This window comes from Peromyscus californicus, unplaced genomic scaffold (genome assembly GCF_007827085.1).
Source record: "Peromyscus californicus insignis strain IS unplaced genomic scaffold, ASM782708v3 Scaffold_13__1_contigs__length_99412109, whole genome shotgun sequence".
NCBI lineage: Eukaryota > Metazoa > Chordata > Mammalia > Rodentia > Cricetidae > Peromyscus > Peromyscus californicus.
Genome location: NW_026294424.1, coordinates 41,801,104 through 41,814,621, shown reverse-complemented (window position 1 = coordinate 41,814,621; position 13,518 = coordinate 41,801,104).

Here is a 13,518-nt window from a genome sequence, read left to right as displayed (position 1 = left end):
CTTTGCGCCTTTCCTGGAACTCGCTTTGTAGACCAGGCTGGCCTCGAACTCACAGAGATCTGCCTGCCTCTGCTTCCTGAGTGCTGGGATTAAAGGCGTGCGCCACCACCGCCCGGCTTCCAAGTACTTTTCAATTGGTTCTCCTTTTATTAAAATAACTTAAGTTTCTAGTATGATTGGGGTCCATTCCTAATGGTTGATTAAGCCATGATTACACCCCAGTCAATGCATACAATGTTAGAGAGTCAATCATGAACGTTTTTCACAAGGACCCTGTGTCATTCAGAAATAGCTTGACACACAATGGGTATTCATTATATCCATTTTTCATTTAACAAATGTGGGCTTCCATATTTTGTTGGAACATACAGAATGGCAATTGAAAAAAGAGAAGGGGTTTAATTATATAGCAATTCCTGAGTGTTGTGAAGGAGAAATCTTTGATAATTGTCTTCAAAATGTATCAAAACTTACAAAACATTTCTCTAATTATTTCCGCAGCTTCAGTAGAAAAGCAAAGGTCAACAGTAGCTCACACCAGGGATAAAATATGCAGCAGATGAAACTAATAAATTTTCATTCTGATTAACACTTAATGCATATGTGTGCACACATAGAATTTTTTATCCACAGTATCCATGGGAGATGGATTACAGATATACTCACAAACATCAATATTCTATGATATTTAAGTCCCTTATATGAAATGGTATAGGATTTATACATCATCTATATACAACCTCCTGCATTTTATAAATAATGAGATTACTTACAATACCTAATAAAGTATAAATTTTATATGAATGGTTATTTTTAAGGGCTATTGACAAATGATCTATTTTCGTATTTACAAAGAACAATTGCTAAAATCTGCTAGGCTTTTTATTAATTTCTTCACTAGTATACAAAACAGTGGATATTGTTACATCATTTTTACATACATATCACTGTGCCTTGCTCATATACATAAATAGCTATTATAGTGAATTGTTGTCATAATGTACCTATTTACTAAAGATGCAATTATTTTGTAATAGTTTCTGGTTATACCCATGGAATTGGATGTACACTCACATACAAAAAAAAAACCACCATTTTTTTTATTTATTGATCCATTGATAGGGTAATTCCTTTCCATAACTTGGCTACTGCTAATATCTACCCCACTCAGATTCTCTATGTTCAGAATATGGTTTTGATCCTTTCATTTGCAGTCTCTACACATTTACTGGTAAGGTGGATTATTTATTTGACATTAAATATTTGGTTCTTACATTTAAATGAATTTATACAGTCTTTACATTTTAAAATATTTTTTCAAATTAAAATATAATTACTTCATTTCCCCTTTTTGGATTTCCTCCTCCAAAAACCTTCCCATACATCCCCTTTCTCTGCCTTTCAAATTCATGGCCTTTATGTATATGTGTATAATACATATTCAGTTTGTGTGTGTGTGTGTATATATATATATATATATATATATATATATATATATATATATATAACATAAAGTTACTTATATGCATATGACTTCAGGGCTGACCACTTGGTACTAGATATAGATAGCCAATTGGGAGCTCTTTCCTGGTAAAGACTATTTCTCCAGCTCTTAGCATTCTTCAATTACCTGTGGTTCCTTGTCAAAGAATGAGGCCCCATGAGCTGACCCCCTCGTCCATATTGTCATGTCTATTGTTCAGGTCTTGTTAAGGCAGCCATGCCGTAGCTCCTCTGACATTTTTAAGAGATGAAATTTCATAGAAACCCTTCTGTTCCTCTGGCTCTGACAATCTTCTTGTCCTCTTTTCTCCTATGATTCCTGAGCGTTAAGTAGTAGAGTAGTTTAGTAGAGGTATCCATTTGGACTGCTTTAATTTGGAAAGTTATTATTGTTTGCATGTATATATATTATTGTAATTAATATATTAGTTTTTGCCTTCTGAGAGGTTTGTTGTTGTCAGGATTTTCATTGCTGTTCAGTAATTCTCTTGAGGGTTCAATCCCAATTCTCATTCAAAGCATAGAGAAAAAACATGCTAACATTATAAACAAGATAACGTACCAATAAAAGTCAATTAATGATTATGACACTAACAATCACCATAGCAAAGATAAAGTGTCAGCAATAAGGGATGGAAGATGGCTCAATGAGTAAAATACTTGCTGTGTGCTCAGATCTGTAACACTCATAAAAATGTTGGATGCAATGTCCACATCTATCCCTGTATTCCCAGGACTAGGTGGGCAGAGCCAGAGAATTACTGGGGCTTGCTGGCAAGCCAGACTAACAGTGAGCTACACTTATTAGTGAGAGATCTTGTCTCAAAAAATAAGATAAAAGTTGAGGAAGACATCCGGCATCAATCAAACACCTACACATACACACATGCTTGCACGTGTGCACAGGTACACATATACACAAATGCGCAAATATGCATGTACATACATGTATCCCCACACATAAACACATGCATACACACACACACACACACACACACACACACACACACACACACACACACACAGGAAAGTGGAAGAAATAATACAGAATTGTTAATTTGAATATATAGCAAATAATAATAAAATAAGTTTTTAAAGAAGAAAAAGAAACTAAAAAGAAAGAAGCAAATTAATATGAAGAGGAGAAAAATAAACATGGTGATATTAAACAAAATAAATATATGTGCACATAAGATATGGCAAGAAGAATATAAGTTAAACCCATAAAATTATTTAAAAATCATGCACAATCTAGTAGAAAAAAAGATTTTTAAAGCAAAAGAAGAAAATAATTAAGATGTTTATTACCTGGTCCTCTAATATTAGAATCCCCCTGTTCTGGAGGAAGGTGGTGAGTAGCATCTGAGGTCCACTATGATTTTGAGGAATGCTTCCTACTTGGGCTGGAGAGTTATGAAGCAAGCCTGATGTTCTCTGGAAGGGAAGAACTGGAAACTCTACCTCCTACTCTTTAAATTTGAAATCCTGAACAATATGAAACAGCCAGCTAAAAGGAGGAGACTGTGGAGACAGAGCAATCTTCTGAACCTGAACTCAAAGCTCTCAGTCCCAGCCAGCAGCAAACACAGCAGTTTGAGGCATCTCAGAGAGTGAGTAACCAGTTGGCTATGGATTCAGAGCCTTAGTCTGCACAATGATACACCTCAATGGGACCTATTCCATGGCCGTCGTGGGTGAGGCCCTCAACCATACTCCTCTCTCAAATCCAACTTCTCATTTGCTTACGCTTCTCAACAGATCCGTGCCTGAGCCTCCCCACCTCCATGAGCGTTTGCCCCGACTATGAACCACTCACACATGGTAGCAGAATATCCACAAGCATCCTGATTTATGATGGCTGCTTGTTTCTATATTCCCAGAGTAGCTCAGTCTCAAGTGATAAGTATCCTCTTGACATGATTCCTTATCGAGTGGATCCAGAGAGGAGGGGAGATGGAGTGGAATCGGAGGAATAGAAGGAGGGAAAAATGTAATCAAGACATATTATTTGAGAAAATAATCTATTTTCAATAAGCAAAAACATTTTTTAAAAAATGATGTCGTATTACAGCAGTCCAAGATATGGGGAGTGAGGACAGTTGCTTCCTTTTCTCCTTCCAGTGACAATAAACAATGATCCAGAATGAAAAATAGCCTGAATGTTAGCTAACTGACGAAAGTTTGTTCCTGTGGCGTTAGGTAGTGCTTAAGCTTACAAGCTATCATTATATTTGTTGACTTAAAGTAACATTAAAATTGTATTTATAATAAAGACAAGATGCAAAATAACAATTATAAATCATTTGCCAAGATATTCCAATGTACATCTAAATTTACATGATGAGGAAAAAACGCCTGATAGCATGCAAGTAGGTATTAACACTCGTCAATTTTCACCAACCTCTGAGAACCAAGTTCCTTCAATGACTGCAGTGGGCTGTGTTCTTACTGTAGTATTTGAGAGAGCTATAATAAAACAATTTAGAAGAAAATATAGTTTTATTTCATAAGCACGCATCAGGTTTGTAAAATTGTGAAGTTTGGGACAGAGTCTTATGTTTTATTGCTATTGTTGGTAGCCTATTTCTATGCAGTTCTTAGTGTTATAGTCAATAAGTAGCAGAAATAAAAAGCAGCTAAGCTGACTATTGGAGGGAAACATAAGGAGAGCGATCTGAGGTTTTCCTTCCATCTCTTAAAGCCCTAGGCACATTATCTGGTACTCTTTTCTTCTCTTTGGTGATGGATTTAATTTCATTGATTTAGAATTACCTCATCTCTGTATTACTCACCCACAGGTCTTAAAGGGTCTCAAAAGTTTGGAAATGATAACTTTTTATTGAGTCCTTTCTCCCTGGAATGTAATTAGTAGCTGTAAACTAGTAGAGATATACTTGTATTTGCTTAATTGTGTGAGAATGAAATAAAAAAGGAGGGAAAGATCAAAGTGTGCAGCGCAATACCTGATGAGCATGTGATGGTTAGGAAACACCATCTCCTACTCCCCCTTCTCCTTCCAGCCCTCATACTCTCACTGCCTCGTCCTGCGTACTGCTCTCTTGTCAAGTTCCGATACCACATTGAGGCAACAGAAAGGTTACCCAGCTATTTATCAATTCCTCACCTCCCTGCAGAGATTTCCTGGCAGCATTTCAGCCCCTGGTGGGAGAGCCACAGCCTTTGGCTCTGCTCGCAGAATGGCCAAAGAGCACATCTGGATTGAGCATTTCATTTTCAATCCAAACCTGCTTGTATTAACGCTCTGTCATTCTTAATCTACACCAGGTAACATGTAGACGGCTAGGTTTGTACTCACTAGAAAAAGACAAAGCATGACATTGTTGAGGCCATACCAGCAGGGGGTATAATTCTTTGTAAAGCTATATAATATGTTCCAAACACATTGCAGCTGTTGATAGCTTTTATTACATTTGCAGTTAGGGACCTTATTATATTTGCAGGAAAGATTTATTATATTTACTTTTATTGCTACAGCAGTTTGGGATATTTTTGTATTTGTCATGAACTTGCTCCATTTATGCTCCTTGAGTTCATATCTTAAGTTTGCTACATGAGCAGGCTATGAATAATTTCACCTGTTGTCATTACACTTGCAGTCAATTTTCATTACCACCCCACTAATATTTCACAGTGTCTGCAGGTGCTGCATATTACATTAGTGGTTTGAATATTTTAAAGTCAGCAGTAATGGAGCAGAGCAATCAGCTGAAGAAAGGGCACAGAACCCATCAAAGGCTCAAACTCTTGGCAGATGCAGGGAGCACACTGGGCTACGGGATCGGCAGCCTGTGATCAGCAGCCTCATTTACAAGGACGTGTCCAAATGACTTAAAACTGAGTCAATCTGACATGTTCAGGCTCATGCACTACAAATTCTCTGCGTACCTTATTGCTTTAGAATTCTAACATCCCTCTATTGATGATCTAAATAAAGATAAGAAACCAACATCAAATTTATGACAAACTGACATTTATAGTGGTGTTCCTTGCCTGAACCGTTTCAACCTTAAAAGCTATACGATAACCATATAAAAATCACACAGCAGATCAACTTAAGACCAATTCTCACACCTGCTCTGACATTTAGGGATGAATCTGCCACCTCGAAATTTTTGACTAGAATTTGGCAGCTCAGCCACAACCCCAGCCTCCCCACCCCACTCATAACTACCGTCCTCTATTAATAACTGGAACATTTGACGCAAACCTGGGTTTGATGGTATGTGACTCATTACTGCAGTTAATGACACCAGCAAGAGGCAATTTGAGGAAAAGGAAACCTGGAATAATTAGATTATATGCTGGAAGCAGCAGCTGCAGCAGGAAAGTAATAATCATAGGAGAAGCTCATGTTTATTGAGTGTTTACTGCTTACTAGGCAAAATTGTTAAGTTCCTTATACGCATTAATTAAACTTCATAACCACCCTATGAGATGTTGACAATAACTAGCCCCTTTTACTGAGGAGAAACTGAATCACAGGTGGCAAGCAACTTGAACAAAGGCACAGAAGTAGGATAGAGAGAGCAGAATGAGGCAGGTTTAAACTTGGATGGTTTAATTCTAAATCCCGGTGCCTGATGTCCTGGTATCTGGTAATCGGAACTCCACAATCAAATGTATTTATACTTATTAAGCAGTCTGTGTAACATGCTATGCTCACTGAACTTTCTTCAGACATATAGAAGACTCTACTTAACCCAATATTTCAACAAGCAAAGTTCTTTCCAATTAGTGGAGAATCCACTACTTTACAGGGGTAGTTTTCTCTTGCAAGCTGTTATTATGCTGTAGTCATAATTCAAATGCAAATAATATGTCTACATCATCCTCACAGTTACAAACCACACAGTAAAGGATTTGTCTACCACACAAAATAATGTATGCTAAATATAGTGGATGAGAGTAGGATCATTCTTCAACCACTGGGAAACAGAGTTCTCGAACCCAAGATACTCCACAGAGTAAGTGTTCTTTTGTTTTTTTAAAAAGGCTTTTACTACTAAAAGCAACAGAAACATAACTGAAGATAACTTATTAAATGTAAGAAATCTAGGGCCTAATCTCCAAGCATAATTCTATGCAGAGGCTCTTTTGATATGATTTTGATATCAAGGCAAAGCTCGATGTTATGTTCTATTTTTTTTTGCTCTTTCATCTCCCCTGTAGCTAACAGCAAAGTTTATTGGCACAACAAAGGTTCTATGCCTATTCTTGAAGCAAAAAAGGCTGAGATAAAAATTGGCCACACCTGAGTCTCATTCATCCCTGCCCGCAGAGGAGGTGCAGGGCCACTCTCACTCTATAAGCTGAGATGGGAGAAGATGAGTTTAATGGTTAGGACATGACTCTGCTGCTGCTGGAAGGAGAACTGATGGAGAGAAGTCTGGTTGCTATCACAGAACAGAAAAGTAAGGAAATCCCACTTGGTCAGAAGCCAGGAAGAGGTAGAAAATTATTTTATAACTCCAATTTTTGAAAGAATGACTCTCTTGAAAGTCTTGCTCTATGATTTGGTTTACATGTCAGGCATGTTTTTGTTTACTTTTGCTTTTTTTTCTTTTTTTAGATAATAATGTAATTACATCATTTCCCATTGCCTTTCCTCCTTCCAAAACCTCCCAAACACTCCTCTTGGATCTCTTTAGAATTCATGGTCTCTTTTCATTAATTGTTGTTACATGCATATATAGGTATACATATATATTATTCAATGTAACCTGCTCAGTCGGTATAATGTTACTTGTATGTATGCTCTATGTAAAGCCACTTGGTTTTGAATAACATATTGATATATTTTTCTCTGGGGAAGACTATTTTTCCCATTCTCAGTATTTTCTGACACAGTCTTACAACAAACCCCCTGATTCTCTGGCTCTTAAAAATCTACTGACCACAGCTTCTGCAATTTTCCTGAGCCTTAGGTGCATGTGGGAGTTGTTTTGTAGATGTATTTATTGAGATGGGGCTCTGCAACTCTGATTTTTAATTGGTTGTGGGTTTGGGTAATGTTTTTTTTTTTTTTTCTGTTGCAAAGACAAGTTTCCTTGAATGGGGTGAGGATTATACTTCTCTGTGGGTAAAGGACAAATAGTTAAGAGTGAGTGTAGTTAGGGATTATGTTCACTTAGTAAAGTGGTTGTTGCAGGTTCTTCTCCAAAATCTATGACTTCAATAGGTAGTTGGCTTCGTTTCCTGTACCAGGCACAATTTCCTTCCTGTGGAGCAGTTTTAAGTCCATGCAGAGAGCTGTTCATTATAGCCAAAGCATGTGTACCACTAGTTCACCCTTAAGGTTATCGTACCATGCTAGTTGTTGTTGTGGTTCACAGGTATCATAGCTGAGTAGGACAGTTGATGGCTTCCCTCCCTCCTTTGGAAGCTGGTATGATGTCTTCTGGTCTAATAAGTTAAGGGTTTTCTTTGCTTGTGGTTTGGAAAAGAGACGAAATATGAAAGATGCACATAGCAACAGATCTCAGGTAGCTGAGGAACAATGGTAGCAAAATGTAATAACACAAAACAGGAAGCTGGGTATTCTTGTGACATCCACACTCAAGAGAACAGCAAATGAGAGCAGGTCATAAAACCTCAAATCCCAACCCCAGGAACATGCATCCTCCATAAAGTCTATACCACTAAGTAGCTTCATCACCTTATCCAACAGCACTATCTGCTGGTGACCAAGTGTTCAAATTGATGACCATGTGGAAAACATTTCATGTTCATACTATAGCAGTTATTAAACTCTCTCAAAACTAATGACTTTCAAGTCTTTTTAAGGCCCAAGCAATACAGCACTTTGATCTGGAAATATTCAGCCCTCTAATTCACTTAAGAAAATATTGTCTACTGAAGAGCACAGAGGTAATTATCCAAACCTCTACAGAGGCAAGTGGTCTGGAAAGAAACCTCCCTACCCTCACTCTGAATGTGGCCCCCACTCCCTACTACCACATGATTAGATGCACTGGCCCAAATGAGTGTCAAGGCTGTTTCTTTTGAAACAGTGTTTCAATAGTGAATATCCTATTTACTATCCTAAGAAATTAGCATATTCAAATTATCATCATCACCATCAAAATAAGAGAACTGAGGGGAAAAAAAATCATGCCAGCTGCACATTTCTAAGAAAATCTACTTCTTTGATGCTAGCATGCAATTAATGAACATTAGTTTCTCAGATTATTAGAATTCCCAGTTCCTCTTTAAGAAACGATGTTTGCTATCATAATGGCATTTGCTCGTAGCCTAGCAGTCATATTTTCTGCTCCTATGTGACAAGGTAGATCTATCTGCTCAGTTCAGGAAGAGAGCATCAGCAAGTTCACTTACCTGGATATTGGGAGTCATGGTCTCTGTTACCTCAATATCAGAAAGGTGGATGGTTTGACTCTTCTTTTCCCTGTCTCCTAAATTTCACTTATTTTTGAATTAATACTGAAAAGAAAATTGTTACTCATTAAGCTCTGCCAAAATCTAATATGTGACACATGGACTGAGAACCTTGAAAAAAATCAAATAGAAATTTAAAGAACAAAAATATCAGAAGGAAAGGATTTGGCTGGTAGCTTTATTATTAAGGCTTTGGTGTTGCCTAAGTAGAATTTTGTCCTTGGCAGATCATTTTGGATTATGGAAGTATTGTTCACAGGCAAGTGGCTTCATTGATATACATAAGGCTATTTTTATTCACTTACCTTGTACAAAATAAAGACCCCTTGATCTTTTGCAAACAGCTTTGCAAAGACCTTGGCAAAATGAGACCTAAGTGAGTGGTCCATGATGCCCTTGGACTCTTTAATGCTCTGACTTGATCTTGACCCATAAAAGTAGCATCTTGACTTTGTAGAAGTCTATGAGACAGAGATTATACGACCTGTGTTAATGATATTAAAATGAAATAATACAGAACTGAAAATACCCTAATGGGAATTACTTTAGGTTATTCCCAAAGCAGACAGGAGAGGAAGGCAGTGTGCTTTAGTGAAGCCGGAATGTGTTCTGTGCCATCAAGTCTGGGAAAAGACACTTCCCCACAAACTACCTGGTAGACACTGTTTGAGGTTAGTGTCTTAGTTAGGATTTCTCATGCTGTGATGAAACATCATTCCCAGAGGCAATTAAAGGAGGAAAGGGTTTAATTTGCTTTCACTTCCACATCACAGTGTATCATAGAAGAAAGTCAATGAGAAACTCATTGCAGAAACTTGAAAGCAGGAACTGAAACCAAGGCCATGGAAGAACACTGCTTACTGGATTACTCACTCCTAGACGGCTAGGTTTGTTTCTTGATACCATCCAGGAAAAACAGCCTAAGTGTGGCACCACCCACAATGAGCAGAGCCCTCAAACAACAATCACTAACTAGCAAACTAACAATACTACAGGCCATTCTTGTGTGGGTATTTTCTTAATTGAGGTTCCCTCTTCCCGAATAATTCTAGCTTGTGTCAAGTTGACATAAAACCAGTCAGCATAGTCTGGTAATTAATTTTAGCATCAGATCTTAACTAACACAAAGTAGAATAGCTTATGGCTTGAGCAAAAAATCTAAAATCTGAAACATTCAGTTATATGAAGGAAGAGAGGTTTCCTAAATGCCACACGTAAACTCATCAAGATAAGGCTCCTACGTTTTATTAATGAACAAATGAAAATGTTGAACTTATTAAGAGAATCGATAAAGGTGACATTTTTATCTTTGCCTAACTCCCATTTCTGTCTTTTCTTGCTGCTTAAGAATTCAGGTAGGAATCGCAGACATATTAAGTTATTCAAACAGTAATAAATTACATTTTCTTTTAGCTTTTCAATTTTGAGAGATTTTTTTTCTATCTTCATCTCACCTCAGTATGACAGTCACATATACAATCATTCCTATGACTAGAGGATCAAAAAGAACAGTAACAGGCATCCTAGGAACAGAGACAATACAACTGACAGGGTTACTACTGTGAAAGACAATGAAGAAAGTAGCTATGCTGCACTAAAGCCTTGATTAACTAGACCATTGTAATTATTTGAGACTAAGGACTGGAGAGATAGGCACTGGGGATAAGACAAATCCTGGTTAAATTTAAGTTGATGTTTACTTCTTTTTATCATGTATTCAAATTTGTAAAACAAGACTGCTAATTGATCCTTTAACTTTCATCATGAGTGACAGGTAAGATATTCTGTGGGAAAATATCTTTGAATAGTGGAAAGCCCATTTAAAGCATAAGTCTTTTAATGAAACAACTATGTAAGAGAAAGAAAAGGAGGAAAACTCTGTGTTTTGCTCTGAATGATCTAATAGTGTTTAGCATATATTAATAAGAGTGAGAACTATAACAAAATAACAGAGTTAATGGCTTCTAAAGAACATACATTTATTTGTCACAGTTATAGAGGATGAGATGTCAAGACTAGAGTGTGAGCAGATTGTGTTTCTAAGGAGGGCACATTTCCTGAGTCAAAAGAAAGTTGTCTTTTGTCTGTGTCCTCACAGTGACTAGTTGGGATGATGCAGCAGGTGGAAAAGGAATTGTGTGACGTAATCGAGAAAAAAACGAAAACTACTGTACTTTGGCAGCTGTCTCCTAGTTAGGAAAGGAGTTAGACATTATTGAAATAAGGAAACTCCAATCTTGGGACCTCTATCTACTGATAATCAGGGTACCAGCTTTGTGGTTCAAAATCCTTGTATCCAAATAGCTTCTTCCAACTGTATCAGATATTAAGAAAACCCAAGACTTTCCTATTTCTCATGGGCATGTTGATGAGGAGTCTGTATCCTCAAAAGTCCCCAGCTTCATTATACCATTTGAACTATAGCTTTGATCCCTCTGATAGGCTTTTCTAAAGAATCTTAGGGAAAAACATTTTTAAAAGGGAGATCCAGTTTATGAAGATTTGAGAAGGGAGAAATGTCACCCTAACTCATGCATATGCCACCCATTTCCCACATAAGAAAACTCAGAATCTGCTGTGTTGCTATTTCTTCTTTCAGAAAGCCCACTCTGAATCCCTTTGAAATACACTGGGCACCAATAACCACCTAATTGCTATGTAGTTATTGAAATAAGTTATGATGTCTGTTACAGATTACCTTGATTACAATTACTACCTTAACTGGGAGATCCATATCACCCTTTCCAAGGTTCAAGGACTATCAGCAAAGGGGTAGGAAGGGTGTAAGTACTGGAAGAATGGGAGACATGCACTGAAAAGCTATGTTGTACGAGCATAGCATGACCACATCATTCATTAACTCACAGCAACTGTGGTTGCCTTCATAAGGCCTAGAAGGGACCTGGTTGTTAAACATTCAGTTTTATATGGGGAGGGCCTGATGGGTCCAGCTTCACCCAAAAAAAGCTGTTGACTGTCCAGAGCTTCTTGGGGAAAGGAATCATTGCCTTCAGTGATACAGCAACTGATGAGTGCCAGAGTACCAGTAGATGATGTCACATCCACAGTCAAGCTCAAAGCCCTGGCTAAACATACAAAGAAAAACAAAAAGACAAGGAAAAAGTGAGATGAGGATTGGATATTTAGGGGTGGTTAGGGTGGGAGGAGGCTAAGAGAAGAAGGGATGAGTGTGACCAGAACATAACACATATATGTATGAAACTGGCAAAAAATAAATTACAATTTAAAAATTCCAGTAGTTGAGCCTTCATAACAGCTCAGTGAATGACGGCATTTGTTGCCAAGCTTGACCATCTGAGTATTGTCAGATATTTATGGTAGCTAGAGAGAGCAGAGTCATCAAAGTTGGCCTCTGAACTGTGAGTGTGCGCCATGGCATGCGTGGATCCACACACATACTAGTTCAAAAGAAAAAAGAAAGAGACTCCAGTAGTTACTGGAACCAGTTTCAAATCCAGATTTCTTAGTCTGCTTGCTGACGTAACACAGTACCAAAGCCTGATAAACTCAAACGACGGAAATGTACTTTCTCCCCAGCCTGAAGGCTGCAAATGTGAGCTCATGCTGGCTGCATACACTGCTGGACCCTCACGTGGGCTGTTTTCCCAGCTGCCTCTCCTTGTGTGCTCACCTGGTGTCTCATGGTGAATGGCTGATGGAGTAAGACATCTCTTCATCTTAGAAGCCTGTTGGATTAGGATGTTATCCTGATGACTTTAACCTTTAAGAATTAACCTCAAGGTTAATAAGGGCTAAGGGTAACTGTGAGGTTAATTTTCTACCTTAATTACTTCCTAAAAGGCTACCTAACACAAGCAAAAAGCGTTTGCTTTTTCAAGCATTCCAACTTTGTTTTGGTCATCACACTAAAAAGCAACAAAATATTTTATAGCAATTCTATTTTAAATACATTCTTACCTTATAAAAACTCCTTATAAATATATTTCATTACTACAAAGGTAAAATATTTTTTAGTGCTAAATTATGGTGGTTATGATTTTTTGTTCCAAAATGTTTGAGGAAAAAAATCAGTTTTATTAGAAATAAAGTGTCACTTTTTCATTAGTCAAGTGTTTGCCTTCTGTTTGGTGTTTAGCTCATGTAGTAAGGAGAATGTACTTTATGTTTGGGGTCCACAGTTATGTAAAGCAATCTTATCTATTAAAAATAAAAATAAAATATTATTATGTAGATAGCCTGTTTATCTAAGAATATGAAGAAAAATTCTAAATCCACATAGCAAAATGATTAAATTCACTGTTAATAAGATATGTGTTAATTAAAATTTTCAAAGCAGTTTTAGAACTTGATGGGTTAAAAATGGCACACATTGGAGTGGATAGAGAGAATGTTTCCAGGAGAGCTGGAGGAAGGGAGAGACTGAGATCAAACACACTGTACAAAATTCTCACAGAACTAATAAAAATGAGGAAGAAAAAAAAGCAATTTTAATATCAGATAAAAATCTTAAAGGTCACATGATGATAAACTTTAAAAATTGCCTTTATGCATCTCTTTTTATATTAAAATAATAAGACTCATAAAAATTCATTAGAATGTTCATAACATGGACTGTAG